Source organism: Phyllobates terribilis, unplaced genomic scaffold (genome assembly GCF_046119375.1).
Source record: "Phyllobates terribilis strain yellow unplaced genomic scaffold, ASM4611937v1 Scaffold_35__1_contigs__length_13245226, whole genome shotgun sequence".
NCBI lineage: Eukaryota > Metazoa > Chordata > Amphibia > Anura > Dendrobatidae > Phyllobates > Phyllobates terribilis.
In genome coordinates this window covers 8,083,347-8,110,700 of record NW_027362795.1, presented here as the reverse complement: position 1 = coordinate 8,110,700, position 27,354 = coordinate 8,083,347, and the positions used below count along the sequence as shown (strand labels likewise).

General features: G+C 47.1%; 1 pseudogene; it reads left to right on the top strand.

Moving 5' to 3' along the window:
- Positions 1-23,063, top strand: part of LOC141182628 (uncharacterized) — a 47,386-nt pseudogene extending 24,323 nt beyond the window's left edge.
- The last annotated feature ends 4,291 nt before the right edge of the window (positions 23,064-27,354 follow it).

Below are 27,354 nucleotides of genomic sequence, written 5' to 3'. Positions count from 1 at the left end.
TAGGGTAGGGTTGATTTCAGGGGAACAAGTGTATAATCCAAATCCATTATGTGCTTTGGCATGGAGCGCATGCTTGCAGCCATTCGCAGTCGCAGATAGGAGACTTCGATGCTCTCCAGAGTGGAACGCACACGTCTGGTTATGCGCAATCGCGGACAATGACACATAATGCACTCCAGTGTGGAACGCATAACTACGGGCATGCACAGTCACGGGTACGAGTGGCGCGACAGCAATCAAACAGCAGTATCACTGCTTGATTTGCCAGCAAACTCGCCTGACCTTAACATCATAGAGAATCTATGGGGTATTGTCAAGAGGAAGATGAGAGACACCAGACCCAAAAAATGCAGACGAGCTGAAGGTTGCTATCAAAGCAACCTGGGCTTCCATAACACCTCAGCAGTGCCACAGGCTGATCGCCTCTATGTCACTCCACATTGATGCAGTAATGGATGCAAAAGGAGCCCTGACCAAGTATTGAGTGCATTTACTGAACAGACATTTCTGTAGGCCAACATTTCGATTTTAAAAATCATTTTTAAGCTGGTGTTATAAAGTATTCTAATTTAATGAGATAATGACTTTTGTGTTTTCATTGGCTGTAAGCCATAATCATCAACATTAACAGAAATAAACACTTGAAATAGATCACTCTGTTTGTAATGACTCTACATAATACAGTGGGTACGGAAAGTATTCAGACCCCTTTTCTCATTAAAGTACTCTCTGCACCCCATTTTGACTGAAAAAAATAGAAATGTAGAAATTTTTGCAAATTTATTAAAAAAGAAAAACTGAAATATCACATGGTCATAAGTATTCAGACCCTTTGCTTAGTATTGAGTAGAAGCACCCATTTGAGCTAGTACAGCCATGAGTCTTCTTGGGAATGATGCAACAAGTTTTTCACACCTGGATTTGGGGATCCTCTGCCATTCTTCCTTGCAGATCCTCTCCAGTTCCGTCAGGTTGGATGGTGAGCGTTGGTGGACAGCCATTTTCAGGTCTCTCCTGAGATGCTCAATTGGGTTTAGGTCAGGGCTCTGGCTGGGCCAGTCAAGAATGGTCACAGAGTTGTCCTGAAGCCACTCCTTTGTTATTTTAGCTGTGTCCTTAGGATCATTGTCTTGTTGGAAGGTGAACCTTCAGCCAAGTCTGAGGTCCAGAGCACTCTGGAAGAGGTTTTCATCCAGGATATTTTTGTACTTGGCCGCATTCGTGTTTCCTTCAACCAGTCGTCCTGTCCCTGCAGCTGAAAAACACTCCCATAGCATGATGCTGCCACCACCATGTTTCACTGGTGGGATTGTATTGGGCAGGTGATGAGCAGTGCCTGGTTTTCTCCACACATATTGCTTAGAATTATCACCAAAAAGTTCTATCAATGTCTCCTCAGACCAGAGAATCTTATTTCTCATAGTCTGGGAGTCCTTCATGTGTTTTTTGAGCAAACTCTATGCGGGCTTTCATATGTCTTGCACTGAGAAGAGGTTTCCGTCAGGCCACTCTGCCATAAAGGCCCGACTGGTGGAGGGCTGCAGTAATAGTTGACTTTGTGGAACTTTCTCCCATCTCCCTACTGCATTTTTGGAGCTCAGCCACAGTGATCTTGGGATTCTTCTTTACCTCTCTCACCAAGACTCTTCTCCCACGATTGCTCAGTTTGGCTGGACGGCCAGATCAAGGAAGACTTCTGGTGGTCCCAAACGTCCTCCATTTAAGGATTATGGAGGCCACTGTGCTCTTAGGAACCGTGAGTACTGCAGAAATTCTTTTGTAACCTTGGCCAGATCTGTGCTTTGCCACAATTCTGTCTCTGAGCTCCTTGGGCAGTTCCTTTTGAGCTCATGATTCTCATTTGGTCTGACATGCACTGTGAGCTGTGAGGTATTATATAGACAGGTGTGTGCCTTTCCAAATCAAGTCCTATCAGTTTAATTAAACACAGCTGGACTCCAATGAAGGAGTAGAACCATCTCAAGGAGGATCACAAGGAAATGGACAGCATGTGACTTAAATATGAGTGTCTGAGCAAAGGGTCTGAATACTTATGACCATGTGATATTTTAGTCTTTCTTTTTTAATAAATTTGCAAAAATTTCTACATTTCTGTTTTTTTCAGTCAAGATGGGGTGCAGAGTGTACTTTAATGAGAAAAAAAATGAACTTTTTAGAATTTACCAAATTGCTGCAATGAAACAGAGTGAAAAATTTAAAGGGCTCTGAATACTTTCCGTACCCACTGTATATGAGTTTCACTTTTTATATTGGCAAACTGAAATAAACTTTTTGATGATATTTTAATTTTGTGAGAAGCGCCTGTATATAGAACACCTCAATTTTTATATTACATAGGATTTTGTTCAAGTTTTTTTTTTTGTCCTAGATGCAACTTACTCAGCAGACATGCTTCATATGATATGGAATTGTCCTATCTTAGTGTCCTTTTGAACAGAAGTTCTAGCAATCAATAGCAGGGTTTATACAATGCAGAACTTTCACCATTACTATGTGTACTAAGGTATGTTGAAGATCTGACTATCGATGAGCATCGTAAAATAGCGGTGGCACGTATGTTATATATGGCAAGGAAATTAATAGCCTAAAAATGGATAGTAGATCAGGAACCTGTGATGTCAGAATTTATAGACAAAGTTGATTGGCTAGTAAACTTGGAAAAAGGCATATACCTAACATCTCTTTTTATCTCTAAATATGATAAGTTATGGAGTTTATGGATTGATGGCTCCGGTTTGGCGTCCAGGAAATTGCAGAGATTTCGCTACATCTATGTTCTGGTGTCCTATAGAGTTAATTTTTTTAAACAAATGTTTAACATGTTAAAAAATAACAATCTGTCTTATGCTTTTTGCATGTTTTTTTCTTATTACAAGACTTGTTGGCGCCAATTTTCTTTTGAAACTTTTTAATATCTGCTTTTTTCTGGTGTTTTTATTGTAATATAGGAAAGCCTAAGGCCAGAAATAAACCCCATAAACACTGTATATGTAGACTTAGGTGTCAAGTAATTTCTGTCCATGGTGTTTGTGCAAACAAAAAAGCTTTTATAAAAGCCTGAAATTTCTGTGTGTGAATCAGAGATGAGATGTAATGTGATAGAAGATTAAAGTCCGGGGGAGACGGGAAACATTCATATAGACGGCCGGTGGTGATGTAGTCAGTGACGGACTCTGGCCAAATATGTTTCTAAAGCCGTAGTAGAAGATGAAGATGTCATCCTCATCATGAAGTAGTTATTTCTCATTTCACGTGTAATGAATATTTCCGCAGTATTGCTAATGCTGATTCCAGTGACTATAAATGAGATGTGAATTAGCGTTATGGATGATGGGTATGTGAGAAATGTATTCAGCTGCAGATTCCGAGGAAGAAACTGCTTGTTGTCTGTGACCTAAAATATATAGGTTTTATTAGTAGATGTAAAGAAGAAAACTACTGTAAAATAATATATCTCCTCATATGTTTCCCTTATCTCCAGTAATTGTATTATTGCACAGGACTCTTTATGATGTTACATCGGCTCCTCTTCTTCTCATTCAGGTCTCGACAATATCGGATGCTTTCAGAGAAGATCTTCTATATAAGAAAATTTTCCTGATTTACCCATCAAAGATGGATATGGACAGAGACAAGATGGCGGAGAGGATATTACACCTCACCCTAGAGATCCTCTTCCGGCTTACTGGAGAGGTGAGAGATTCTGATGACGTCACATTACATCATTCTTATCTATGGGAATAACAGATGGACAGAACTGGAGAGGTGAGGACTCTGGAAATGTCTGTAGTGAGATTTATTAATGTGTCTCTCCATAACCAGGATTACACAGTAGTGAAGAAGACCTCTAGTGAGCGCTGTCAGGACCCTGTGTCTGAGGGATGGGGAAGACCCCTGAGCCCAATCACGGGGCCTCCACCTCACCCCCTGATACATGAGGACATCAATGACCAGAAGATCCTAGAACTCACCTACAAGATGATTGAGCTGCTGACTGGAGAGGTGACACTGCTGTGAATGCTGGGACATTATACAGTAACGTAAGGGATCAGTGGGATAACTGTATCATTGTTTGTGTCAGGTTCCTTTAAGGTGTCAGGATGTCGCTGTCTATTTCTCCATGGAGGAGTGGGAGTTTTTAGAAGGACACAAAGATCTGTACAAGGACGTCATGATGGAGGTTCCCCAGCCCCTCACATCACCAGGTAATAGACAGGACTGAATACACACGGCCTATAATTGTCTATATGTAAATAATGAATTCAGTCCCTGTATGTGTTTCCTCCAGATCTATCCAGTAAGAGAACAACACCAGAGAGATGTCCCCGTCCTCTTCTTCCACAGGACTGTAAACAAGAAGATCCCAATGTTCCTCAGGATCATCAGGTAGATGGAGAGAAGGTATCATGAGATCTCCCCTATGATGTGTAGACGGCTGTGAAGGTCTTGTGCTCAGTCTTGATTTATCCACCATTATTATATGTTTATACTAGTGTAATGAGACTGGTGGAGATGGAAGGATTAGCGCTCTTCTTAAATGTGACCCCTCCATCTGTCTGTGACTTTTACAATATTTGTTTCAGGGTGAAGATCTGACCCATATTAATACCACAGAGACATATGTGAGGGGTGATGAGAAGTGTAAAGAGGAGATTCCTACATATAACTACCCAGGTGAGTAGTAACCACTAAATGTAGAGAAGTCACAGATTCTTCTCAGTCACCGGCTGTGGCTACTTTATTGGTCGTGTAGCCCGGCCGTATCATAATCGTGTGATCACCATTTTTGCCTCTAGACCACAACATTCTCCTCCACCCAAAACTGTTCAAATGACTTTGTGTATTTGTCAGGGACGTCAATGACGACACCGGGGAGATCATATAATATCCCACCGCTGCCAACCATTTTGTCAGGGACGACTCCGGGGAGATCACACAATATCCCATTGCTAGCCGTCACTTTGTCAGGATTGAGCAGGGATTCGCGCACACACGATCCCGATTACTAAGTAGGTATCGGCAAGCGCGCAGTGAGCGTTTGGCGTACACACCTCCGGAGTCCAACGCATGGAATATATGTATACGGCCCAGTACGGTCACTGCCAGCTTCACGGTAACCCACTTATTATTATTCGCTGCCACCACCGACCAGCTATTAAAATACAATACAGACCTGATCAGACGCCTGCTTTCTGGTAACCTATGGCTTCGGGGGAGGGAACGATTACATAGCAAAAGAAACAGAATTATTACATTTTATATATAATCCAAAAGGGAGACAGTGTTTATGAAAAATATACAAAGATTTTACAAATGGAGACAATACAGTACAGAATATACAGTTACACAAAATAAAAAGGATTAATAGAAGACTTACTCGACAGATCGCAGAGACGATTCAGTCCAGCTGGAGAGGGGGGGTGCTCCACTTGATTTGACCATTATCGAACGGGACCCCTTACTTATAGCATCTATACCCCCCCCCCCCCTGCAATGAGTACTGACCCATTTTCGGTGGGGTCTTTTATGCCAAAGGGGGAGACCTGCCCACATACCCCCTGTAATGACATCACGTGGGCTGGTCTCCAGCCTTCATATTTTTATTAAAATATCTGGCTTCTGTGATAACTTATCGCTGGTTGATCGCAGAAGCCCGAAAGTGATACCATATATTTCCATTATGAATTTACCTTTCTTTAGAGACCACACATGACATAGCTGTGGTCTGTTATTTTGTACTTTTGCATTACCGCTCTCCGGAGTGGCATACAGCTACGGAAAATTATGCATATTATTCCTTAGCTGACCCTGCAACTAAAAATATGGGTCCCATTATTATCAGAGGAATAGAACTTTAGATATTTCATATTTCGCGTCGGTGCCGGACAGACTGAAGATTGTTGTTCAGCAAAAGGGGGAGGCCCTGGGGGGTGAGAGAGAATTCTTTTGAAGCCCGGGAGTACGTGCTTCTCACCTAGGTGTAAATTTATCGCAGGTCTCTGTTAATTGGGTTTGCCACCTCTCATGTGTGCTGCGATTTACATGGAGAGCTTCTTGTATTGACAAATGGTCAGTAAGGGAGGGGTAAAGAGCTGCTTGGGGAGAGCGACATTTTCTTAATATTTTCTAGGACCTCTCCCTCTCTTTGAGGTAGCATAGGGGCCGATTTACAGATCGCCCCTTAAAGGAGTATTCCCATCTCCAAGATTCTATCCCATTATATAGTAGGTGTAATAATAATAATATTATCAAATACCTCCAATTAGAAATGTAGTATAGTATTTTTGATTCGCCATCTCTCTTACCTCCTGTGCAGGCACTGCAGAACCTTAGTTATCCACGGTTACGTCCACTGATAAAGTCACAGTTAGTTAGATAGATGCTAGTGGTCGTAACCGTGAATACCTAAGGTCCTGTGGTGCCTGCACATGAGGAAAGAGATAGCGAATCAATAATACTATACTACATTTCAAATTGGAGATATTTGCTAATATTATTATTATTACACCAACTACATATTGGGATAGGATCTTGGAGATGGGAATACCTCTTTAAGCCTACCTCCTCGGTATCTCCTTGACTGTACAACCCGTCGGCGTTACCACATTCACTACCCTTCTTGTGCTGAATGGTAAAATCGGAATGCTGTAGAGCCAAGCTCCACCGCAGTAGTTTAGCGTTGTTACCAGACAACCGGTGCAGCCAGCTGAGGGGGTTGTGGTCAGTTACTATGGTGAAGTTGCGCACCGTATAGATAGGGCTGAAGCTTCCGCAGGGCCCACACTATAGCGAGGCATTCCTTCTCCACAGTGGCGTATACCACGTCCCGAAAACATCACCAGATGCTCTTCCCCCTGTCCGTTTACCTGGCTGAGCACAGCACTCAGGCCAAACACACTGGCATCCGTTTGGACTACAAATGGCCGGGTGAAGTCCGGGGCCTGCAGAACTGGGGAGCTGGCCAAGGCTGCTTTTAGCGCCGCGAAGGACTGCCCACAGTCAGCTGTCCACCTGACTGTCAGCGGTAGCTTCTTTTTCGTGAGATCCATCAGAGGCTTAGAAGGGCACAATAGTTGGGAACAAACTTCCTATAGTACCCTGCTGTATCCAAGAAGGACATCACCTGCTTCTTGGTTTTGGGGGAAGGCCAGGAGATGATGGTATCAACCTTCCCGGGCTCTGGCTTCAGAGTTCCGCCACCCACTCAGTTGACTAATCGCTGGAAAGTGGCAGGTGCATTCTTCAAGCCAGAGGGCATGACGAGGGATTTATACAGCCCAAATGGTGTAATGAAGGCGGACCTCTCCTGGGCCTCCTGTGACAGAGGAATCTGCCAGTATCCTCGACTCGGGTCCATAATTGTCCGGGCCCCAGCTAAGCGATCCAGCAGCTCATTGATGCGTGGCATTGGGTACGCATCAGTAGCTGTGATGGCATTTAGCCTCCTTTAGTCCACAGAGAACCGGGTGGTCCGGTCCTTTTTCGGAACCAGGACTACAGGCGAGGCCCACACAATCTTTGACCTTTTGGATCACTCCCAGTCGCAACATCTCACCTATCTCCGCCTTCATGTCTTTCTGCACCTCTAGAGAGACACGGTAAGCGGATCGATGGACTGGGGGGTGGCTCCCTATGTCCTCCTGATGGACAGCTAGCTGCGTCCTCCATTGTACACCCGTGAAGAGGCTCAGGTAAGTCAGGAACACCTCCCGCAGCTGGGACTTCTGGTCTGTGGATAGTTGCAGGTTGAATTCACCGTCCTCAATAGACCCTTTGTCTTGGGCTGTGGCCAGTAAGTCCACCGAGACTTCTGACTCGCCTTCTTCGGGGACGATACACATAGGAAGGGTACAGGCTTCCCTTTCATGATGAGCTTTCATCATTTTGACGTGGAAGACCTTCTGCCTCTTCCTGGCATGGTCAATGGTGACCACGTAGTTTACATCATTGAGGCGCTGGCATATGGGGTATGGGCCTTCCCAGGCCGCCTGAAGCTTGTTTTGGGACTAGGACCCACACCTTCTGACCACTTCAGGTCGTACCACAGCTTCTGGCTGGCCTGGGCCTGCACCATATTCTCATGCACCAGCTGCGTCATTGCCTGCATTTTGTCATGGAACCGCATGACCTACTCTATGACGGACATTTTGGGTGAGTTCAGTTCCACTTCCCAGGATTCTCTTACCAGACCAAGGGGCCCCCAGACTCGTCTGCCATACAGGAGCTCGAAGGGGGAGAACCCCATTGAGGCCTGTGGTACCTCTCTGTAAGCAAAGAGCAGGTGTGGGAGGTACCGCTCCCAGTCACGCCCATGGGACTCAACCAGCATCTTAAGCATCTGCTTAAGGGTACCGTTGAATCGTTCACACAAACCATTAGTCTGTGGGTGATACGAACTTGATACCAGGTGCTGCACCTGCATTTTCTTACAGACAAATTCCTTTAGACGAGACATGAACTGAGTCCCCTGGTCTATAAGCATCTCTCTGGGAAATCCTACTCTCGAAAAAATGGCCAGTAGTGCATCTGCCACCTTATCAGCCCGAATGGAGGACAGAGCTACTGCCTCTGGTTACCGGGTAGCATAATCTACCACAGTAAGGATGAACTGTTTTCCAGAGCTTCTGGGGATGGCCAGTGGTCCAATGATGTCCACAGCAATCCTCTGGAATGGCTCCTCTATCACTGGCAAAGGGATCAGGGGAGCCTTGGGTGCTCGCCCCGACTTCCCCACCCTTTGACACGTGATACAGGAGTGGCAGTAGTTGGCAACATCTGTCCCCATTTGGGGCAATAGAAGTGGTGTGATAGCCAGGCCTTGGTTTTGCAGACCCCCAAGTGTCCAGCTAGTGAAATCTCATGGGGAACCCACAACAACTACTCCCTAAATTGATAGGACACGACCAGCTGTCTTTCTCTCATCCACTCCTGTTGGGGGTTACATGGGACCGTTTCCCAGTACAACCTCCCCTGATCCCAGAATACCCTCTACTTATTGGATTCGGAGATGGGCTTCTCTGCAAGGTCCCTTAACGTCTCTAGACTGGCATCTGTGCACAGAGTTGCCTGGAACACCTGGCTGGAGGTAACCAGAAGCGACGTTAAGGCCCCAACCTCATTGGAACCGTCTAGTACCGGCTCTGGGTCCACAGCCAGTTCTGTTGTCCCACCAGGTGATGAGGGCCCAGAAGGCAGCGCATCGCGTGCGTTCTGGGCACTCATACTTTGAGTGACAGCGGCTATGTAGGCCGTCTCCCCGGAGGACAACAACCCTTTACCATCAGCCTGACAGGCTGGGGGCACCATCTCCCCATCAACCCCCAATACCTCAGGAGCCGTGCCAATAATGGGACAGTTACGACCTGCCAAGTCACAGTCCGTCGTGACACTGGTCGGCGGCACGGGACCGCTGGCTTCAAAGTCTCCTTGCCTGCTCCCTTTGTCACCCTTAGCACTCACGCTGGCTTCGTTTTGGGGGTCCTCAGCAACATCACCCCACAGGGCGACATGGTTGAGCACTCCTTTACTACAAGACATATTATCATTATGCATCATATTTTTCCCCTTCTCCCATGACAGCACCACCTGAGAGAGGGTATCCGCCCACCAAGGACAGGAACCTACTGAATAAAAAGGCGGTACCTCTCCTCCGCATCAGTTTTGGTTCCTGTCCCTGATGGGAGCCTCACCAGGTGGTACCTCACGTACCTGGATTATGGACGGTGCGGCCTGGAGGCCGTGGAAGCAGCAGATAGTCCCTGTTCCCAGCCCGTCTGGCTGCTGCCCGGGTCTGCGTGTGGGGAGGAGGTGCTGTTTCTGGATTCCTCCCCGCGTGCGCCGGGGCCTGCGGCCGGGTCTGCGCCTCGCAAAGATGAACTGAGCGCGCCGGCCGGCAGGTCTTCCGGGCTGCGCACGTGGGGGTCGCGTCGCACCCTGTGGCGGAGCGCGCCGGAAGTCCGGGCTGCGCACGCGCGGGGTGCTGACGCGCCCTATCACGGAGTGCGCCGGAAACCGGGTCTGCGCATGCGTGGGTGGGAAGCTGTCATCCCGCTGCAAGCGCGCCGGGTGCCGCTGGGCTGCGCACGCGCAGAGGCAGGTGGATCTGCGGGTAGCGCGCCAGCTGGCTAAAATTAAAAAAAAAAAAAAAAAAAAAGAGAGATGAGCACACTGCCGGAAAGGGAGGAGCCTAAAGGAGGTGGAGCCCTACTGCTTTTAAGGATGGGGAGCAATCAGGATGGCGGTGTCTGCATCCCCGCCATGATGGATGAGGAACCGCAGTCACCTGGGCAGCAGCTGTCACCGCCACAGGAAGTACAGCAGCAGCCACAGCCATCAAAGCAGCGCAAGCAGCTCAAACAAATGGAACGGGAATCTTCCCATCGACAAAGTCACAGCAGTGAGGGGCGTACGAGTTCCGACAAGACTGGTCAGAAAAGACTTCGTCAGTCCACCTCCGCCAGATGGGAGCCCTCATGTGAACGGCAACCACCGCCTCCGGTACCCTAGTCTGAACGGCAGTGTGGTGAGTGATCTTCGTGAAAGTCTCACCTTGAATAATGTGCTCTTCTCTCTCTCTCTTTTCCTCCTTCTTCTCCTTTTATTTCTTGGGGCAGGAGGCGAAGAAGTGTAGTGCTAAAAGTAAAAACAGGGAGTGTGCTTTATGCAAAATCGGTCTTCCCACCTCCTATGCCAAAAACCTATGCTCGGACTGTATTCAGAAAACCATTGCAGAGGAGTCCCCCAGGTTTTCTTTAGAATTAAAGGATCTAATCCAGACAGAGGTCAGAGAGTCCTTAAGAGGCTTAACCTCACTCAAAAAGAAGAAGCGAAAACTAGTTTCTTCAGAATCAGAGGAATCAGTGGAGTCCCGTTTTACGAGAGAACTGCCTTCCTCCTCTAATCACTCCTCATCGTCATCGGAGTCTTCGGATGATGATGGGGGGGGCAGACCTTGTTTTTCGGTTGAGAATACTGAGAGACTAGTTAAAGCCGTCAGAGGGACTATGGGTATTACCGATACCAAAGTGCCCAGAACAGTCCAGGATGTTATGTTCAGGGGCTTAGACCAAAGGAGGAGACGCTCATTCCCGGTCAATGACAGGATTAAATCTCTGATAGAAAGGGAATGGAAGAAACCGGAGAGGAAGGGTCAGCTGCCGTCATCCTCCAAGCGGAGGTACCCCTTTGAGGATGAGGATGCGGCTAAATGGGACAAAACCCCTAAGATTGACGTGGCCATTTCAAAATCTTCAAAAAAAAAAAAAATCCACTCTGCCCTTTGAGGATTTAGGAGCCTTAAAAGACCCACTGGATAAAAAAGCGGAGTCCTTCCTTAAGCAAACCTGGGAGTCGTCAGCAGGGGCCCTTAAACCGGCAGTAGCAGCGACCTGCACTGCTAGATCTATGATGATCTGGCTTCAACAATTGGAAGACCAGATCAGGGGGAATGTGTCCAGGGAGAAAATTCTATCAGACCTTCCTCTTGTGCAGGGAGCGGCTGCATTCCTGGCAGATGCATCGGCAGATTCAGTTAGGCTGGCTGCCCGGTCTGCAAACCTCTCTAATGCAGCCCGTAGGGCGCTATGGCTCAAGAGCTGGCCAGAAGATGTGCAGTCAAAGTCTAAACTGTGCTCAATCCCTTGTGAGGGGGACTTCTTGTTCGGCAAAGGTCTAGATGACATCCTAGATAAAGTTCCCGATTTAACAGTTTCTTTCGGAAGAGAAAATACAGCCGCAGTAAAGCTCCCAGAGACCAAGGTAGCTGGAAAGACCGAAAGCCGTATAGCAGAGGCTTCATGTTTGGGGGTCCCTCCTCCGAGAATAAGAAAGCCCCTAAGTGACAGTTCCCCCCGGGTGGGAGGAAGATTGTCCCACTTCCTGCCTGCCTGGAAGGAAATTTCATCCAATTCTTGGATCTTAGGGATAATCAGGAGGGGGCTCACATTAGAGTTCAAAAGCAGGCCCAAGAACACTGTCAAAATATCAGCCCCAGAGGTTTAGCGGAACAGATAGCCTTACAGCAGGAAGTTCTCTCTCTGCTCATGAAAGGAGTTCTGGTGGAAACACCTGCACCCGAGCAAGGAAGAGGATTCTATTCGACTCTCTTCCTAATAAAGAAGCCGGACGGCTCCTTCAGGACCATTGCGAACTTAAAGAGACTGAACGACCATTTAATCTACAGGCCTTTCAAGATGGAAACAATAAAATCAGCCATAAAGATGTTATTTCCGGACTGTTTTATGTGCGTCCTCGATCTGAAGGACGCCTACTACCACGTCCCGATTTTGCCAGATCATCAACAGTTTCTAAGAGTAGCTGTACAATTCGGCAGGCACGTAAGGCATTTTCAGTTCGCAGCTCTTCCCTTTGGCATTTCCATGGCGCCGAGAGTCTTCACAAAAATCATTCTGGAGGTCACAGCGCACTTGAGGGAAAGAGACATTTTGGTCATCCCTTATCTGGACGACTTCTTAGTAGTGGGCAGATCAAGTCAACTCTGTGCTCTAGCCCTGGCGGACGTCATGGCCAGTCTAAGACGCCTAGGTTGGCTGTTAAATCTGGAGAAGTCAAGGCTGGAACCAAAGAGGGTTCAGTCTTTCCTGGGTCTCATTCTGGACTCAGAAAACCAAACCTGTCTTCTGCCAGAGGAAAAGAAACTGAAGATCAGATCCCTAACATCTCAGGTTGTCAGCAATCCGACCATGACCCTGAGGAGTGCAATGTCTCTGTTGGGTACAATGACGTCTTGCATCCCGGCGGTTCAGTGGGCCCAGCACCATTCCAGATGTCTTCAACAGGAGATTCTGGCAGCGGACAGGCGGCTCAAAGGTCGCCTGAATGGGAAAATATCTCTTCCAGATGTTGTGATCAACTCCCTGGACTGGTGGACATCTCCGGTCAACCTATCTTTGGGGGTTCCTTGGACCTTCCAGGTGTCGGATACAATTACAACAGACGCAAGTGCGGAAGGTTGGGGAGCTCACCTAAGGGATCGTTCTGTACAAGGCCTCTGGTCGGACAGCGAGACAAGTCTCTCTTCCAACATGAAAGAGCTGTTGGCAGCCAGAAACGCGCTAATAGAATTCAGTTCTGTTCTTCAGGGTCCTCACGTCAGGATAATGTCAGACAACAGATCAACAGTCGCCTACATCAATCATCAGGGGGGTACCAGATCTCTCCCTCTGATGTTAATAGCGGATCAGATCTTCAGGTTTGCCGAGAGTCGGCTGGTTACGCTCTCGGCACTGCATATAAAAGGGGAAGAGAACATAAAGGCCGATTTCTTGAGTCGTCACATCTTGAAACAAGGAGAGTGGGAGTTGAATCCAGCCGTTTTTCAGCAGATTGTGGATCGGTGGGGACAGCCCCAGATAGATCTGTTTGCAAACAGACACAATCGGAAGACCGAAACCTTTTGCTCCCTGAATCCAAAAGAGGGGGCGTTTGCGGTGGACGCGCTGCAGATTCAGTGGGATTTCACTCTAGCTTATGCCTTTCCCCCTTTAGTACTGATCCCTACTATCCTGAGGAAGATCCGAGAGGAACGGGCGAGGGTTATATTGATCGCCCCGTTCTGGCCCAAGAGACCATGGTTCACTTAGATGAAGAGAATGTCCCAAGCAGATCCATGGGTTCTTCCGGACATCCCGGATCTCCTCAGGCAGGGCCCAGTCTGTCATCCCCAAAGAGTGGGCCTGCATTTGACGGCTTGGATTTTGAGAGGTCGCTATTGACGCAAAGGGGGGCACTGTATAATTATGACTTGGCAGCAAATAGATGGATCATTAGATTTATTAAAGCCTGTCATAGATCCAGACCTATTCCTGTTCCAAGAATGCCTCCTTGGGACCTTAATTTAGTTCTGGAAGCATTAACCAAACCTCCCTTCGAGCCCTTAGAGAAGGTTTCAGAAAAAATCTTAACTTTAAAGACTGTGCTATTGGTGGTCCTGACATCAGCTCGTAGAGTCAGTGACTTACACGCACTATCCGTTAACCATCCATTCACTCAAGTATGTATGGATAGAGTAATCTTAAGACCAGACCCGGCCTATCTTCCAAAGGTAGCCTCCAAGTTCCATAGGACGCAAGTAATCACTCTCCCTTCCTTCTATCCTAATCCTAGGGATTCTGAGGAACATAAGCTTCACACCTTAGGTGTTAAGAGGGTGTTAGTCCAGTATTTGGAAGTGACAAAAGCCTGGAGAAAGAGTGACGCTTTATTTATATCCTTTCAGGGGGCTAGGAAAGGACTTAAGGTTACAAGGGGGACCATAGCTAGATGGGTCAGGGATACTATTACCTTAGCCTACTCTTCTAAGCAATCTGCCGGTTCCTGAGAACCTGAAGGCCCATTCCACCAGAGCGGTAGCTGCTTCCTGGGCTGAGAAGGCGGATGTGCCCATCGACATTATATGTAAGGCGGCAACTTGGTCATCCCCTGCTACATTTTACAAACATTACCGTCTTGACCTTTCCTCTTCTACTGATCTGTCCTTTGGTAGAAGGGTGTTGCAAGCGGTGATCCCTCCCTCTGGTATTTGATCTCTATAAATCTCTCAGGTGGTGCTGTCATGGGAGAAGGGGAAAAGATCCTAGTTACTTACCGGTAACGGGATTTTACAGAGCCCATGACAGCACCCTATTAATTCCCTCCCCTTTATCACTGTGGTGTGCACTTTTTTTAAGGTGTTTAGTACATATGTTGAGGTGGTGGTTATGTATTAACCTGTCTTCGGAGGCCCTCTCATGCTCTGAAACAAAACTGATGCGGAGGAGAGGTACCGCCTTTTTATTCAGTAGGTTCCTGTCCTTGGTGGGCGGATACCCTCTCTCAGGTGGTGCTGTCATGGGCTCTGTAAAATCCCGTTACCGGTAAGTAACTAGGATCTATCGTCCATATAATGCAGTATTTTCCTCACAGACGATATTAGATCAGGGAGGGTTGTCAGGAATATATTGGGCAATCAACCGTCCCAGATCAGTCCCCATAAGCACATTTGTCGGGAGGTTCTCGGAGACACCCCCTTTTTCCCGCAACCTCCTCCCCGCACCCAAGTCTAGGAAAACCCTGGCCATTGGCAAAGGACGGTGAGCACACCCAATCCCGGTGACAGTCAGGGTTTTCCCAGGGATAAGGTCTTCAGGGGACACCAACTCAGAGCGGATGAGGGTCCATTCGGCTCCGGTGTCCTTGAGCCGCATAGTGACTTTATCACCCACAGTGACTGATTGTAAGTTGTCACAGACCCCCTAGCTTCCCCACCCACAAAGAGAACCGCTGCAGTAGGCCCCTGGTCCTTGGGTGTAGGGCTCTTCTTCTGCCTCTACAAGCAGGTGAGGCTGATGTGACCAGTCCTGTCACAGGTATAGCACTGGCGTGAGTCAGATGCAGGCCAGGTGCTGGAAGATGGGGCAGTACCCGCTGAGGGCCGGCTGGCTGGAACACTGGCTGTGGTTGTCGGCTTACTCCCTTTCCATCTGGCGGCGGCTGACTTCCGCACCTCTAGTGTGCGGTTGGCCTCATAAGCATCTGCGATCTGGGCTGCTGTGGCGGCTTCCTTTGGCTCCCGGTCCATCACAACTGTTTCACTTCCGCAAGGCAAAGATGAAGAAACTGGTCCTTCACCATCAGATCCTTCAGGTCCTCGAAGGTACTGCTCAAAGTTGGTCCTGAGCCCATCAACCACGTCACCGTAGCTACCATGTAGTCCACACTGGAGGGCTCGGAACTTTTGCTGGTAAATCTCTGGAGTCGGCTTGTACTTTTTTTTATCAGGGCCTGCTTGACGGCCTCATAGTCTCCATCTTGGTCTCAAGGGAGAGAAGAAAACACCTCCAGAGCTTTTCCTCTGAGCCCTGGGGTTAAATACCTGGCCCACTGGGCTTCAGGCAGCTGGTACTGCCTGCAGACTTTTTCAAATCCCTGCAGAAATAGCTCCAAGTCCCCATCCTTTTCCATTACCGGAAAATTCTCAGGACGGGGTTTAAAGCTGTTGGTGTTGCCTGGCTCACAGCCCGATGGGGCAGATCTCAGCAGCTGGATTCGGGCTAACTCCAGCTGGTACCACTGCTCATCTTGCTACTTTCGCTCAGCAGCCACTCTGTCAGCTTGGGCCTGTCGCTCAGCAGCCTCTTCAAACAAGATTGCGATAAACTATACAGAAAACATTACACCTGTGCCATGATATATCTCTAAGCTGTGCATGGCTGATGGCTGTAATATACGTTTATTCACGCCTGCAGAAGATGTGTTGGCATGGCTCGAGCTCTGGTTTCATTGAATCACTCCACTTAATAAATTCCATTATGTTTTCCCCTCACCCATGACAGCACACCTTGAGAGAGGGATCCACCCCACCAAGGACAGGAAAACGTCTGAAATAAAAGGGCGGTACCTCTCCCTCGCTTCAGTTGGTTTCCTGTCCTTAATGGGAACCTGTTGAAGATGTCCATACTTACCTGGGCCTGTTCTGGTGTGGAAGAGCGGGCAGCAGCCTGTGCACCGGGTTCCAGGTTCCAGAAGCACCATCCGCGGTTCCCTGGAGCCGTGTCCGAGCGTGCGCAGGCGGTGAGGAGGGCTCCGGCTCCCCGCAGACCGCTGCGCTGTCCTCACCCTGCCGCAAGCTCCTGGCTGGCCGCACGCCGGGAGCGGCGTCTTCCGGGTGTGACGCGCCTGACGTCACGGCGCGGCGCACGCTTGGAGAGGCGTGCCCGATGACGTCGGAGGGCGGCACCCGGATCCAACATGGCAGCGCCCTGTAAGCGTTTGCCGGCCGGAGGTTCCGGATGTGCTCTATTTTGGAGGGGTTGTCCTGGTCAAATGCTGCCTTGTGGTATAGCAGCTATGGCAGACCAGGACAGCCAGGAACAGCAGCAGCTGACCCCTCCATCTCAACAACGCCAGCGGAAGAAGCAGTCGGACGCCTCTCACGCGGACAGCCGCTCCAGCAACCGTAGCTTCAGCAGAAGTAAGGTGTTGGACACTTCAGGGCCATCCAGAAGGGATTCATCTTATGTCCCGCCACAGCCTCCAAATCCGGTACCCTTTTGTGACTTCAGGGGTGAGTGATCTTTGTGAATGTCACTTAATAGTAACGCGGGTTACTAGGTGCGCGTGTGCTCCTAGTAACCCGATGTTTACCATGGTTACCAGCCTGCTCCTGCTTCAGCAGGCTGGTAACCAGGAGCAGGACATCGTGGAAAGATTCTTTCCACGATGTCACTGCTCCCCTGATCGTTGGTGAGCCTGCCTGTTTGACAGCTCACCAGCGACCACATAGCGACGCAGCAACGATCCCTGACAGGTCGTATCGTTGTCGGGATCGCTGCAGCGTCGCTAAGTGTGACGGGGCCTTTAAGGACCATTATCAACCTCAAAAGTCTAATTCAGCTGATAGAGAACCAGACTTTCAAGATGGAATCAGTGAACTCAGCAGTAAAACTCCTACACCACAATTGTTTCATGGCAGTTATCAACCTAAAAGATGCCTACTTATCACGTCCCAATCCATCCAGACTACCAGAAGTACCTAAGGGTAGCCCTATTCATCCAAGGGGAATTGAGACATTTCCAATTTACTGCCCTACCTTTTGGACTCTCAATAGCACCGAGAGTGTGTACAAAGGTTATAGCTTAGGTGACAGCCTTTTTCCAAATCAAAAAACGTGATGATTGTTCCCTACTTGGACGACTTTTCGGTAATAGGGAAATCGGAGGACCACTGTTCCTCTCAACCTTTAGAGGTCAGGACAGCCTTACACCAGCTAGGATGGTTGATAAATATTCAAAAATCAAAACTATCCCACTCAAGGACTCAGATCTTTCTGGGCTTGAACCTAAACTCCCAACTCCAAGTCTGCTTCCTCCCGGAAGACAAGGTTTGCAAAATAATCAGCTTGGTCTCAAGGGCCATAAAGTCTCCTGTCATGTCCCTGAGAGGAGTGATGTCCCTAATGGGCTCCTTGACGTCCTGTCTCCCGGCTGTCAAATGGGCCCAAGGTCATATGAGGCTTCTTCAGTGGGAGGTCCTGTCAGCCCAAAAATCCTTCAACGGACATTTCGAAAAAAGACTGTCTGTCTCTTTCCTTGCAGGCGGTGTAGACTCCCTCTCATGGTGGACAAACAGGGAGGATCTGATCTCAGGCTTGCAGTGGTCCAGACCAGTCGACCATACAATTACAACAGGGAACGTGATCTTGTTCCTCCCTGATGGTAGTGGCAAACAGAATCCTGCAACTAGCAGAACAGCATCCCCCATCCCTCAGTGCTCTTTACATCCGGGGGGTAGAAAATTCAAAAGCGGATTTCCTCAGTCGCCACACTTTAAGACAGGGAGAGTGGACTCTAAACCCGATAGTCTTCCAACAAGTTATCCAGCTATGGGGGTCACCGGACATAGATTTGTTCGCCACCAGGGCAAACAGGAAGGTGGAGAGATTCTGTTCACTAGATCCGACAGAGAATCCCTATGCTGTAGACGCTCTCCACATACCCTGGAAGTTCACGAAGGCCTACGCTTTTCCACCGATGGTAATGATCCCTGCAGTTGTGAGGAAAATTCAGGAGGAGGGGGCAAGGATAATTATGATAGCCCCCTTTTGGCCAAAAAGACCCTGGTTCTGCCTGCTTCGCCAAATGTCGGTCTCAAATCCCTGGGTTCTGCCGGACAGGCCGGACCTTCTCATCCAGGGGCTAATGTTCCATGCACAAGCCAAAGGTTTTTCCATCTGGTGTCTTAGAATTTGAGAGGATGTTACTGAGAAATAGGGGGTTTTCTCCAGGCCTAGTTTCCACCCTATTTGGTAGTAGGAAGCCCATAACAACTAAGATCTATAGCAGAATCTGGGGAAAATTCCTGGTTTTTATAGACTCCCGTTGTCGGATAAACCTCCAATTAAAGATGTCCTAGAGTTTTTACAGAAGGGACGTGACCTGGGGTTAGCTATGGGAACACTTAAAGGTCAGGTGTCCGCCCTAGGGGCGCTCTATAATTGCAACCTGACAGGGAACATGTGGGTCTCTGTTCCAGAGCTAAGCCAGTTCGGGCCTCAGAGTCCCTTCCTGGGACCTGAATTTGGTTTTAAACGCACTCTCTGGCGACCCATTTGAACCCCTGCAGGTTATCTCTCCAAAGTTCCTCACCCTCAAAACCATTCTCCTGGTGGCTCTAACATCGGCCCGTAGGGTGAGTGACCTGCAGGCCCTTTCTGTTCATCCCCCATACACTCAAATTAATGATGACCGGGTCGTCCTACGTACAGATCCAGCATACCTTCCAAAAGTAGTTTCCAGATTCCACTGTAATCAAGAAATTGTGCTTCCCTCATTCTGCAGTAACCCAAAAAACCCCGGGGAGGTTAGATTCCACAATCTAGATGTTAGAAGGGCTTTACTACAGTACATAGACATGACTAGTCAGTGGAGGAAGGATCGCTCCTTGTTTCTGGCCATTGAGGGGAGTTAGAAGGGTCATGGGGTGTCAAAAGGAACTATTGTCTAGCTTACATATCTACAGGTGTTCCGGCACCGGACGGTGTTTAAGCTCATTCCACCAGAGCTGTCGCAACCTCCTGGACAGAGAGAGCAAACGTCTCTATTGACCAGATATGTAAACCTGCTACTTGGTCTGCACCATCCACCTTCTACAAGCACTATAGGTTGGTTCTATCCTCCTCTGACCTCACCTTTGGGAGAAGGGTACTTCAGGCGGTGGTCCCTCCATAGGGTGCTCATATTCTCCAAAATTCTCTCAAGGTGTGCTGTCATGGGTGAGGGGAAAACACCATGGTTACTTACCGGTAGCCGGTTTTTCCTGAACCCATGACAGCACCCGCCGTTTTCCCCCCGTTTCTTTCTCACACCCTGGTGAGCACTTTACGTTTTGGGTGATTATATATATATATGTATGTATGTATGTATATGTGTGTGTGTATATATATATATATATATAATGTATACCTCCTTGCATGAGTATGGACCCATCTTCAGCTGGGTCTTTTATGCCGAAGGGGGGTCCTGCCCACACCCCCCCTTGTGATGACCTCGCGTGGGCGGGGCTCCACCCTTCATGTTTTTATTAAAAACTCTAACTTCTGCGATAACTCCTTGCTGGTTGCAGAAGCTCGCAAGTTATACCATATTTTTTATTACGAATTTACCTTTCTTTAGAGACTACAAATGGCATAGCTGCGGTCTGTTATTGTTGTACTTTTGAATTATAGCTCACCGGAAGGACGTACAGATCCGGAAAAATATACGTATTGTTCCTTAGCTGACCCTGCCGCTAAAAATGTGTCCCATTGTTATCGGAAGTATGGAACTTCCGATATTACATATTTCGTGTAGGTGCCAGCGAGACTGCAGATTGGACACATATGCAAATGAAGATGTCTTGGTGTGAGGTAGGACGCCTTTGAAACTTAGGAGCTGCATCCTCCTCACCCAGGTGTATATTCACCACCCCTGTCTCTCCATTTGATATGTTAACTAGAATGGACACTTGGTGGCTGCTGCTATTTGCATAGCAACAGCTCCTTAGATGGCAAGCTTCTTTTACTCTGATAGATGGTCGATAAGAGAGGGGGGGGGGGGCTTGGGGAAAGAGATTTTTAATATTTTCTATGACATTGGGGAGGTAAATTTTTTTTTTTTTACTCTGTCTTCTTTTACAGGTTCATTCATGATAGTTTGATTGTGGTGGGATCGGCCTGCCTCACTTTTTTGAGTCTGTAGCTCCCTGGTAGTCTTTAAAAAAAGGTGTCCATTGCCTCTTCCAAATGCCCGAAGTCTAAATTAAAGACACCTTAGCTCTGCTCTATTATAAAAAAGTTCTCTTTGAATGTCTAATAGTTATGCCAACTACATGGATGCTAAATGTGGTTCGGACACACTGCAAGGCTCAGAAGCGAGGGGGAAATTTCACTTTGGGAGAGCTGATATTGCTGGATTGGTTTATGGAAGCCATGTTGATTCCCAAGAGCCTATGAGCCACTAATAATGTGGAAACCTATGTTTTTCCACTGACAGATGATGGACCTGATTGAGGGCTTGTTTTTTTTGTGAGATGAGTAGAAGTTTTTATTGGTATCATTTTTCCCCACATTACATTATTTGGTGCCTTTTTATTCCATATTTGGGAGACACAATGAACACACAGTTGAACACCACGCTCTACTAGTTCATCCTATGAAGTATTCTATTGGACTGTAATCTGTCATTGTCTTGGTGAATAATTAATATTTTTTTTACATAACTTGCCATTTTAACAGACATTTTAAGTAGAAATGTTCAAAAATATAAAATTCAACTATATTTATTCAAAAATATTAATTTGTTTTATTGTTTAGCAGAAGACTGTACCAAGAGATCAGAGGGACAGCTGACCTCTTCAATTTTTAAATCAGATGACCTTGAAATCCCACAGGATACAATTGAAGTGAATGGCATTACTCCAGATATACCATCATCCCTTCACAGCAAAGATTTGTCATCTGAGCCTTTGATACAGGTCCTGTCTTCTGATTCATTACCGACTACTAAGGAAAATCAAGGTCACAAAATAAGCATTAAAAAACGAACTGCTTCTAATGCAAAGAAGCCATTTTCAAGTTCAGAATATGGAAATGGTTTTCCCCTCAAAAAGTCTTTTCTTAAACATCAAAGAATTCACACGGTAGAGAATAGATTTTCTTGTTCCAAGTGTGGGACATGTTTTAACCAGAAATCAGATCTTGTTAGGCACCAGAGAAATCACACAGGGGAGAAGCCATTTTCATGTTCAGAATATGGAAAACATTTTAACCATAAATCAGATGTTGTTATACACCAAAGAACCCACTCATGGGAGAAGCCATTTTCATGTTTAGAATGTGGAAAATGTTTTAACCTTAAATCAAACTTTGTAAAGCACCAGAGAACCCACACAGGGGAGAAGCCTTTTTCCTGTTCAGAATGTGGGAAATGTTTTGTACAGAAATCAACTCTTAATAAACATCAGAGAACTCACACAGGAGAGAAACCTTTTTCATGTTCAGAATGTGGGAAATGTTTTGTACAGAAATCAACTCTTCATAAACATCAGAGAACTCACACAGGAGAGAAGCCTTTTTCATGTTCAGAATGTGGGAAATGTTTTGTACAGAAACCACATCTTAATGCACATCAGAGAACTCACACAGGAGAGAAACCTTTTTCATGTTCAGAATGTGGGAAATGTTTTGTACAGAAATCAACTCTTAATAAACATCAGAGATCTCACACAGGAGAGAAGCCTTTTTCATGTTCAGAATGTGGGAAATATTTTACATGGAAATCAACTCTTAAAGAACATCAGAGATCTCACACAGGAGAGAAGTCTTTTTCATGTTCAGAATGTGGAAAATATTTTACACGGAAATCAACTCTTAATGGACATCAGAAAAGTCACACAGGGGAGAAGCCTTTTCATGTTCAAAATGTGGGAAATGTTTTAATCAGAAAACGCATTTTGGTAGCCACCGGAGAACCCACACAGGGGAGAACGCTGCAACAACACCCAACTAGTCTTTGTGCAGACTAGAAAGGCCCTAGCTGCACAACTAAAATCACATTGGACCTACATCATTAATAAGCCATTGAGGGGTTTCTCATACCTCCTGAGGAACCAGAGAGGAGGCCCCAACACTCTGTCAATTAGGGGAAAGGAAATTGTGAAGTAAGATACGAAAACCCTGGGTGAGAAACTAAATCACATTAATATAGGGCAAAGAAGGTTAGCTAAGGAGAATCAAAAATAAAAGGAACAAGTATAACCTTGCAGAAACCTAACAGTGGTAAAAGGAAAAGGTACTGGGAGGGAAAGCAAATAGACCCAGAGGATAGTTTCACCTTTGTGGTGAAACTTACAAAAAGAGGGGTATATTACCTTTATCCCTTTGTGTTCAGCAAAAGTCCTTTTTCCAGTTCTGGATTTTGCATGTTTTTTGTATGTGCATGTATCTCTAGTAGATGTGTGTTCTGGGGACATTGTTTCCCTTTCCAGCTCAGTCTTTATTGCATTCTCAGGTAGGATTTCATTCCACCATATCTTTATTAGTTAAATAAACAAAAAAGCTGCCTCAACGTGTCCTATTTATATGAGATCTCAGTGAATAAGGGCTTTTTGCCAGAAACGCGTTGAGATGTATTCCCAACCTGTATGATCTTTTAATTAGTTTGCAATAAATTGAGGATTTTAATTATTTTTGGGACGCACCATAATTATTTTTCCCATATCTTTATTACTGTTCTGGTGTAAAAATTTGCTCTCTTATATGCATTTGGGAGATGGTGACCAAATATTGCTGTATATTATATGACCTACTGGTATGGTTTGCTTAATTGTGATACTTTCCTTTTAATCGTTTTTATGAATTTGTTGATATATGTTAATAAAGAATATTTTTTTATTTCCAAATTTGGCTCTCATCCCTGTATGAAGTTTTGGTTTTGCTGATTTTATGTAGGGAGAGCTCTTGATGGTGTTGGCCCATTGTGTAAAAATACTTTGTTCATTTGGTGTGCAATCTGTACAGCACTTTTATGGACATCAGAAACTGACTTTTACTTAATAATGTGATCAACTCTGAAGGAAGTTTTCTGTGGTTGTCCACTTCTAGGTTTGTCAGCTGTTCCATAACCTTTTTCTTTACTTAATATACATGACACTTGACTCTGAGAACAGTTACATTCCATAGCTAACTCTTTTTGGCTTTTGCTTGACTTCACTCTCGGAGTAATAAGCTTCCTGAAATCTGGTGATAAATTTGGCTTTGTCTTTGCCATGTTTTAACCTAAAAACATATACACAAAAAAAATGTAGGCAACATTTGACTACCCATGGCAAAATATGCAAAACATTTGGCCAAGCAAATGTTGAAAACTTACACATAAAGGGATAAAGCAATGTCAGACATAATTTGCATTTTTTATCACTGACAACCATTTGACCTGACTACATTTAGAAATATGGTGCATATCCCATCCCTTGTAGACAGTGAGCCCTCTCAGGCATGTTCCTCTCTCCTCTTGTACCAGTCGGTGACTCCTTTTGTTCACGATTATTGTACCTATTTTTATTATATAGACCCCTTTTCACATGTAAAGCTCCATGGAATAAATGATGCTATAATAATAAATAATAATAGTATCCAGCCTTAGGTCTCGCTCACACGAGCGTGTAACACGGCCGAGTGCGAAACCATGTCATACTATGGGGCAGCTCCGGTCTGTGATTATTTTCTCATGCCGGTTTGGCAGCATGCTGCAGGTGGCTCAGATATTCGGATCACTCGCACACATATAAATCAGTGGGTGCTTGTGAAACATCGGTCTGCACTATGTTCTCCGTCTCCTCCGCACCTGTGCTGTGATTCTCCCATGCGAGACAATCGGATCACACTAAGATGACACTGGGATCAGACTCTGACAGATTCTCTATCATCCACATGAAGGAGGACGGACATGACAATCAAAGAGGAGTCGCCGGATCAAGAGCTGTGATACACGTCTGCTTGGAGCCTGGTATAGATGACTATAATAAAAGGTGTTTTTTTCAGACAGTGTTTACCGCATTCCAAAATGTTGGATATAAGGACCTACAGGTGCTGGCCGTAGTTTTTATGGGCCAAAACTGGTGACAGGTGGAATACCAATTAATACCTATCGCTTTCCATTGTGCTCTCTGGAACGCACGTTCTGTGTGTAACTAACTTACATTCACGATTTTTTCCTCTCTAATTCTCTTAACCTTCTGGCTATTACAGAAACCTGGATCCAGCAGTAAGGCACCACCGCCGCTGCTGCACTCTCATTTGGTGGGCTGAAATTTTCACATACCGCCAGACCTGAGAACAGACAGGGTGGAGGTGTTGGTTTGCTCCTTTCATCACAATGTGCTTTCCAGGTCATCCCCCCGGTTTTCTCACTTATGTTTCCTTCCTTTGAAGTCCACACCGTCAGACTCTTCAAACCCTTCTCCCTGCAAGTGGAGTGGCGGTTGTGTATCGCCCTCCAGGCTTCTCCCGCCAGTTCCTGAATCACTTTGCCACCTGGCTTCCTCACTTTCTATCCTGTGACATGCCCACCCTCATCATGGGAGACTTTAACATCCCCATCGATGATCTCCTGTCCCAATCTGCCTCTCATCTACTCGCTCTAAACTCATTCGGCCTCTCACAGCTTACTAACTCTTCTACGAATGAAGACGGGAATGCTCTGGACTTGGTCTTCTCCCGTCTCTGCTAGCTGCATGACTTTACTAACTCCCCTCTCCCGCTCTCGGACCACAACCTTCTTTCCTTCTCTGTCAAGAACCGTCTCTTCACCCGAGACACCCACACTTATAGGAATACACATACACGTACCATTAATACCCAGCAGCTTATGGACAATCTACACACATCTCTAGCTCTCATCTCCTCAATCTCCTGTCCAGGCTTAGCATTGTCACACTACAATAATACACTGAAGAGCGCCCTAGATGAAGCAGCACCTTCTACACGCAGAAAGACCCAACACAGACAACGGCAGCCCTGGCACACGATGCAAACGCATTTTCTTCAGCGTTGCTCAAGGTGTACTGAGCATCAATGGAGAAAATCACTTTTAGCAGAGGACTTCACCCACTATAAATTCATGCTCAAAACTCTGCCCTTCATCTGGCCAAACAATCCTACTTCACTACCATCATCACTTCACTATCCAACAATCCAAATCGACTTTTTGAAACCTTAAACTCCCTCCAGAGCCCTAAAGCACAGACCCCCACCACCAACCTCAGGGGGGACGATCTGGCCACTTATTTCCTATAAAAAATCAACCACATCCAGCAAGACATCTCAGCCCAATCTTCTCAGTGCCTGGATCCCCTTCCCTGCCGCACTTCAAGCTCACTTGCATTCTTTGAGCCTGTCACAGAAGAAGTTGTTACCCAGCTCCTCGCTTCTTCTCGGCCTACAACCTGCAACAGTGACCTCATTCCCTCACATCTCCTGCAGTCTCTCTCACCAGTGGTCACCACTCACCTGACTAAAATATTTAACCTCTCTCTTTCTTCTGGTATCTTTCCCTCCTCATTTAAACATGCCATCCTAACCCCTTTACTTAAAAAGCCATCCCTGGACCAGAACTGCACTGCTAACTACACACGCGGCTCCGTACACACACGGCTCAGCTCCGTACACATACAGCTCCGCTCCAAACACCTCGTACACACACGGCTCCACTCCGTACACACACGGCTCCGTACAGACACAGCTCCGCTCCGTACACCTCGTACACACGCGGCTCCACTCCGTACACCTTGTACACACACGGCTCAGCTCCGTACACCTCGTGCACACAAGTCTCTGCTCCGTACACATGCGGCTCCGCTCCGTACACCTCGTACACACGGCTCCGCTCCGCACACCTCGTACACACGCGGTTCCGCTCCGTACGCCTCGTACACACGCGGCTCAGCTCCGTACACCTCGTACACACAAGGCTCCGCTCCGTACACCTCGTACACATGTGGCTCCGCTCACCTCTTACACACGTGGCCCCGCTCCGTACACCTCGTACACAACGCACGGCTCCGCTCTGTACACCTCATACACGCATGGCTCCGCTCCGTATGCCTCGTACACACTTGGCTCCGCTCCGTACGCCTCGTACACACTTGGCTCCGCTCCGTACGCCTCGTACACACTTGGCTCCGCTCCGTGCGCCTCGTACACGCGCGGCTCCGCCCCGTTCACCTCGTACACACACGGCTCCGCTCCGTACACCTCGTACACACACGGCTCTGCTACATCCACATTGTAAACCCCTCCTGACACCACACATAAACTTCAGCTCATCCAGCACCATGACAACCAGCACAGCAGAGTCCAGCATCCACTGAGGCCCCTGATCATGTGACCCCTGACTCCTCCCCTCCTGTGACCTCATCACAGCTCCTGTGCGCACAGAGCAGCCATATATGTGGTGGCGGCTCTGCAGGTGGAGGTATGTGGAGATCCCCCATTACTGGGCGCAGGGGGCATTAACCCATTCAGCACGGAGGCTCTTTTGGGGTCTTCTGTTGCCCCTTTATAAGAATCATAAGGTTTTTGTTCTGTTTCCTGTAATAGATACATACGACCCAACTATGGAGACAGGAAGGGAGGAATCGTATTGTTCTCATAGTACAGGGCCCCTTTACTGCCCCACAGTGTAATGCCCCCATTATACCCCTTATGCAGGATGTATGATGCCCCCACACAGTGTAATGCCCCCATTATGCCCATTATGTAGTATGTATGATGCCCCCACACAGTGTAATGCCCCCATTAT